Below are 6,755 nucleotides of genomic sequence, written 5' to 3' on the forward strand. Positions count from 1 at the left end.
CGACTCTTTCCCGGGCATTATTTTAAAAGGTATTCATGCAAAAGTAACTTATTTAGACATAGCCTTTCTTCTATAAAGTTGTTGACTCGAAAATACCGCACACATGTAAAATTAAGAAGTGTTATCAGTATTTAATGACAACATTCTCATATGCTGAAAGGAAGCTCACAGGATTATGTGAAAAAATATGTTTTCCATCCAAATAATTTTAAATAAAGCTAGAAACTGTACCCTGTATATAATAGGTGTCCTAATAATTTCATTAAAATATTGTTATTGTGTCTATACTGACATTTCCGTTTTAACTGTATGTTGTACATCATCTGATTTTTATGGCAAATAAACCAATGTTTGTTCTTGACATAGACAATGATTTTGCTCTGCATTCAGTATCAGTTCCAACATTCACATTAAATTGAACATGAGGGCCAGAGTCACGTGCTTTATATCTGTTGGATTTTTTCCATCTCAGGGCCATCAGCAACACTCCTCAGAAAATAAAGGATACAATTCAAAACAATTCAAACAATGGGGGGAGTCATCGCATTTAAGTTACTCAATATGTTACTTAAGCACGTTCCTGGGCTATCTCCACATTTTCACTCTTTGGGCAATATTTTTGCACAGAGACTTGACTAACGAGCCTTCAGTTTGTCTTTCTTTCTGTGGGGAATCAGACCTGTATCTGGGAATCAGACCTGTATCTGGGAATTCTGGTTCTCATGTTCAGGGACTGGGACCACGAACAGAGATTTCAGTGTGAGGGTCTTCGGGGACTTTCAGACTCTTGTAAAAACACTTTAGCACTCTTCACGCAAAGGCCTTAGGATCAGTCTCAGCCAATCTCTGTGTTCAGGTAGGTAAAACCAAATACCTTATTGTTACTAATTCTGGATGAGAAGAGGCAACTTGGAAACTATCAGCTCAGATCAGACTCAGAACAGAGATGGTATCTACTCTGTTCTCTTTTCCAAGTCACTCACATCTCCGTCCACTGAGTGCTAAGTGGAAGTGGTGGTGATACAACTTGAGTACGAATTTCTAGCATCACTATTGATAAATTAGACTGTTTGAACCTTTGTACAGAGTAATGACTAGTCGTCTCAGGGAGTATATCTCCCCTTAACCTAAAAAGGAATGTGTTCTGCCTAGAACTGGCAGAATTAATGGATGTTTTTAGAGGTGCTCTACCCTGAAAAGAAACTCCCAAAGTGTCTTTGAAATAAAGGATTCTAGGTCTCCAAGAAAGATTTTTTAGTTATTTAATGTCAACAGAAAAAAGTTTTCTCCCCTTCCTGTTTTCTATGTTGCCCAGGGTGATAAACCCTAGGATGGAAAGAGTCCCCGGTGTCCACAATCAATCTCTCTGTTGCTAGTGGACCCTGAGGACCCATGGTGAGTTGCTGTGTTTGTCCCTAACACAGTCCACATCTATTTTTATAGTTAGAGACCAATAGACCATAGTCTTGAAATAACATCGGAAGCTATTCAAATTAATTTCCAGTAAATAACGACATAAATAATTAACACTATGTATCTTTTACAATTATATTTACTCAAAATTCATTATTTTAGGAAACGTATTAATTGTTTTCAAAAACAATTAAAAAACTATTTGAAGGAACCCAACTAGGATCAATGAGGATGTGGGTTCCAAACCTGGCCTCACTCAGTGTGTTAAGGATCTGGCACTGCCATGAGCTGTGGGGTAGGTCACAGACATGGCTCAAATCTGGCAGTTCTCTGGCTGTGGCATAGGCCAACAGCTGCAGCTCCAATTTAACCCCTAGCCTGGGAACTTCCATATGCCACAAGAGTGGCTCTGAAAAAGCAAAACAAATCAAAAAAGCACTGTTTGGAAAAATTAAAAGAGATTCTTATAAAGGTCAAATGCTAAATCCAACAATAGGAGAAAACTGAGGCTGTTTGCAGAAATTTTATTTCAATGACATGTACTAACCAAATTAAAAAGAATTCTAGGTGTGTCATCAGTTACATTTCACTAAAAAATAATTAATAATAGATAAGGATATACACAAATGTCCTCCTATTCAATAGTTAATTGCACAAATTTAGTGAAAAATAATTGCTATCCAATGCTCTTTTTTCATCTGTTTAAATTAAGGATACATTTATTGAATATATTACCTCAGAGTGAAACATTCACTAAGTTGCTTTATGTGCAAGAAACACAAAAAATTAAATCACAATACCATGCCATTAACAAATATCCCATACAGACTCTTTGAAAAAGTGAATCTCGTTGGGTCTAAATTGTCTCATCAGATGTATTAAATAATATATCCACCTTCTAGGTCACTTCTGCAGAATAATGAAATCATTATTTCAAAGAGTTTGGTATGTTCTGGGCACAGAATACATTGCATGCTAAATAATGGTAACTCCTCCATCACTCATTTCTCTCTGCAAGCAAAATAAACAGATCAACCTATACCTTACACACTTTTAAAAATCAAAAGTGGCTTTAACTTTAAAGAAGAGAGGTGTAAGTCTCTTTTAATTAAGAAGGGAGAGTGGGCGTTTCTGTTGTGGCTCAGTGGGTTAAGGCCTCGACGTTGTCTCTGTGAGGTTTTGGGTTCAATCCCCAGCCTCACTCAGTGGATTAAGGAACCAGTGTTGCTGCAACCTCTGGTGTAGTTTGCTTAGATTCAGTGTTGCTGTGGCTGTAGCATAGGCTGCAGCTCCAGCTCTGAGATTCAACCCCTGGCCCAGGAACTTCCGTATGCATCAGGTATGGCCATAAAAAGGTAAAAAAGAAAGAACGAACGAACGAACGAACGAAAGAAAAGAAAGGCCTTCTAAAACAAAATTAAGATGTTATCTAAGGAGCTAAAAGATAGAGGGATAGCTAGAACAGGACTGGTTCATTTGATCAAAGAAAGGAAATGTGATTTAATAAAAGCATATTCAGAATTTCTGGGGAGTTCCCGTCGTGGCGCAGTGGTTAACGAATCCGACTAGGAACCATGAGGTTGCGGGTTCGGTCCCTGCCCTTGCTCAGTGGGTTAACGATCCGGCGTTGCCATGAGCTGTGGTGTAGGTTGCAGAGGCGGCTCGGATCCCGCATTGCTGTGGCTCTGGCGTAGGCCGGTGGCTACAGCTCCGATTCAACCCCTAGCCTGGGAACCTCCATATGCCGTGGGAGCGGCCCAAGAAATAGCAACGACAACAACAACAACAAAATAAATAAAAAAATAAAAAAAATTATAAAAAAGAATTTCTGAATGGTTATAAGAAGGAACAGTATTGAAGTGTAGGTCTCCTGGTTGAATCAGAGTAGTGATATAATGACTGTTGAGGAAAAAAACCAGGATATTGAAAGATTTTTCCATAGAAATAAGAAAATACAAGGATGATGACAAAGGTTGGGCTGGAAAGAAGGCCTGTAGCATGTAAGCAGAAAAAAAGAAAACCTAGGTATCACTATAGCTCATCAGCATCTTATAGGTAGCACTTTTTTATCACTAGAAACACAAACACATACACAGAGGCATGTATATGTAAATACACACATACACATATATACCTGCAGGTATATTTTCATGAAATTTATACATTATATATGCATGAAAATACCTATGTATAATCATAATAAATCAATGCATACCTTTCCAATATAAGCCATATCCTACAGTGCATAAATACATTAATAACTTGGTCAAGCAGGTTTAAGATCCAGAAATGGGTCTCTGGATAGTTGTATTCCTCAACATTGTGAATAGGGGGAGAGGAAAAACAATTTAAAAGATCTGAAACTTTTAATTGTTTGTGAACATAAGTAAACTGATTTTAAAAGAAATATTTAAGAATCTGGTTATCTAATAGGAAACAACAAAAACAAAAACATTTTGCCATCTATTAATTTCTTTCCATTTCCCTGTTGAAAGATAAAATCAGCAAAATAAATGGCTCCAGAAGATCTCACTCGAGGGACTGAATTCATTCCAATGGGGGTCTCAATCCACCCAGAGCTCCAGATCCCTCATTTTGGTATTTTCCTGGTGATCTATGCTCTGACCTTGAGAGGAAACTTGGTCATCATCACCCGCACCAGAGCTGACTCTCAACTTCAAACCCCCATGTACTTTTTCCTCTGGCATTTGGCTGTCATTAACCTTGGCAATTCTATTGTCATTGCCCCTAAAATTCTGGTTAATGTCTTGGATACAAAGAAAACCATATCTTACTATGGGTGTGTAGCCCAAGTGGGTGGATTCTTAGCGTTTATCATGGCTGAGAGTTTCATGCGGTGCCATGGCCTGTGACTGCTATGTGGTTATCTGCAAACCCCTGCTCTACTTGGTGGTGGTTTCCCCACAGATCTGCCTTCTCCTGGTGTCTCTTTTTCACCTCTACAGTCTGGCCCACTTCCCTGACAGTCTCTTCTGTGTGTTCTCTGTGTGGTATGGCTCATCCAATGTGATCAATCATTTTTACTGTGATAATGTCCCTCTGTTAGTCTTGTCCTGTTCTGATACCTACATTCCAGAAACTGAAGTGTTTACCTTTTCAGGGACCAACTTGTTTTTCCCTTTAATTATCATTCCAACATCCTATTTCAACATCGCCCTTGCCGTTTTGAGGCTACATCCATCAGAGGGGTGACAATAAACCTTTTCCAGCTGTGCTTCTCACTTACTGGCTGTCACGTGTTCTATGGGACCCTTTTTTTCATGTATTTGAAACCAAGGACCAACCACTCCTTAGACACTGATAAGATGGCCTCGGTCTTCTACACCCTAGTGATACCAATGCTGAATCCCCTCATTTATAGCTTAAGGAAGAAGGATGTCAAGGAGGCGTTGAAGAGATTTCTGGATAACCCCTGACAATTTTTCAAACGAATGACAAATTTAAATGACACCTACCCTTGTTTAAGGGTTTATTTTCTTCTGCTAAGTGATGGGGCAATAGTTTAAAAAAAATCAATTATTTTCAATGGAAAAAAAAAAAAAACTAGTTCTTTCCATACCAACTTTAAATACCAAAATTTCCCTGTAGAAAAATGCACTCATTGTTCAAAGAAAATGCACTAATGTAAGTCAAAAAGCATTTGAATGTAAACACATTTAAAAGTAATGTGTTTACACATGAACTTATTTACAAAACTGGAGTTCCCCTTGTGTTGCAGTGGAAATGAATACTGCTATGATCCATGAGGATGTGGGTGCGATCCCTGGCCTCACTTTTTGGGTGGAGGATCCAGTGTGGCCTTGAGCTGTGGTGTAGGTCACAGAAGGGGCTCAAAATCATGAGTTGCTATGGATGTGGCTCCAATTTGACCCCTAACCTTGGAACCTCCATGTGCCTCAAGTGTGACCTAAAAATGAAACAAACAAATGAACTTATTTACAAAACAGAAATAGACCCACAGAGGTAGGAAAAATATTTATGGGAAAGAGAATGGATAAATTAGGATTTGGGGATTAAAATATGCACACTATATATAAAATAGATAACCACAAAGACCTACTACTCTATAGCTCAGGAAACTATACTCAATATCTTTTTTGCTTTTTACTGTTTTGGCTTTTTAGGGCCACACCAGCAGTGTGTGTGTGTATACATCAAGCCAACACAGCCTTCGAAATCAATTATATTTCAATAAAATTTATTTTTAGTATGTGTTACTAGAGTTAGCAAAGGGTTTTCAGAATTGCTAAACATGGAAGAGAAAGCATTGTGGCTCACGATGGAGGAATGCATGCAGGAATGATTTCTTGGGCAGTTGTCAAGAGTGAGGTAAATCATCTTCCTTGTCACTGATCTCTTTTGTTCAGCTTTTAAAAGTTTTGAAACTTTTTGCTGCATTTTACCCATCAGTTTCTCAACCTTTTCAGACCAAATTTTTTATCTTGTATTTAAAATAAATGTACACCACAGGAAAAGAAATAAACCTTTGTGGAAAATAAAAACTAAACATAAAATGCTTAGATATACTTGAAAATAGCCCTGTGGCAAAATAGACTGAAGAAAAAAAAAGATTATAAAAGGGAAGTCCACTTTTGCACTTCTCACACTTGGCATAGATACACAAAGCAAAATTTGATATTCAACCAAATATGACATAGAATAGTTTCATTTGTCATATTCTCATATTAAAAATTATTGTATAAAAGTAATTGTCTTTTTTATAAAATCATAACTACACATATTTCTCTTAACATTTTTAGTCAGTGTATTTTGGATTGAAATATTTTTACAAACACACAAAAAGATCACAGTTCTCCAAATGACACCAATTCTCAAAAGCTCTCATTGCACAAAATGAAATAAATAAGTCATTTTGTGCCCCATCTCTGTCTGTACACATGAAATGCTACTGACGTAAAGTGGAGTGGGGAAGAGTGAGCATGTTATGGGAGGCACAGATGACATCAAAAGATAAATTATTCATGACATTATCAGAGAAGTCAGAAATAAGTTAAACATGGGAACCATGAGACTCGGGTTCATGAGTTAATTTCTAACATTAGCCTCAAATAATCAGAATAGCTGAAAACAGAAGTGTCATGCCATGTGATGGAAACTTCTGGTCTTTGGGACAAAATCAGCAATAACTTGATAGCATTAGCCTTTAGGATTTTTATGTTGTGCTATTTATAAATATATAAAAGTACATGAAGTATAATTTTATTTTGTTTGTCTAATTGTTTTTACTTTATTATGGTTGTATTTGCCTTCATCAGCTTAGTCACTTGCAATTAAAAATCTATAGTCCTAAAAGGAATACA

At 37.2% G+C, this 6,755-nt stretch overlaps 1 pseudogene; it reads left to right on the plus strand.

The window, feature by feature from the left end:
• Positions 1-3,926: 3,926 nt before the first annotated feature.
• Positions 3,927-4,850, plus strand: LOC100621340 (annotated as a pseudogene).
• Positions 4,851-6,755: the final 1,905 nt, after the last annotated feature.

This window comes from Sus scrofa, unplaced genomic scaffold (assembly GCF_000003025.6).
Source record: "Sus scrofa isolate TJ Tabasco breed Duroc unplaced genomic scaffold, Sscrofa11.1 Contig621, whole genome shotgun sequence".
Taxonomy (NCBI): Eukaryota; Metazoa; Chordata; class Mammalia; order Artiodactyla; family Suidae; genus Sus; species Sus scrofa.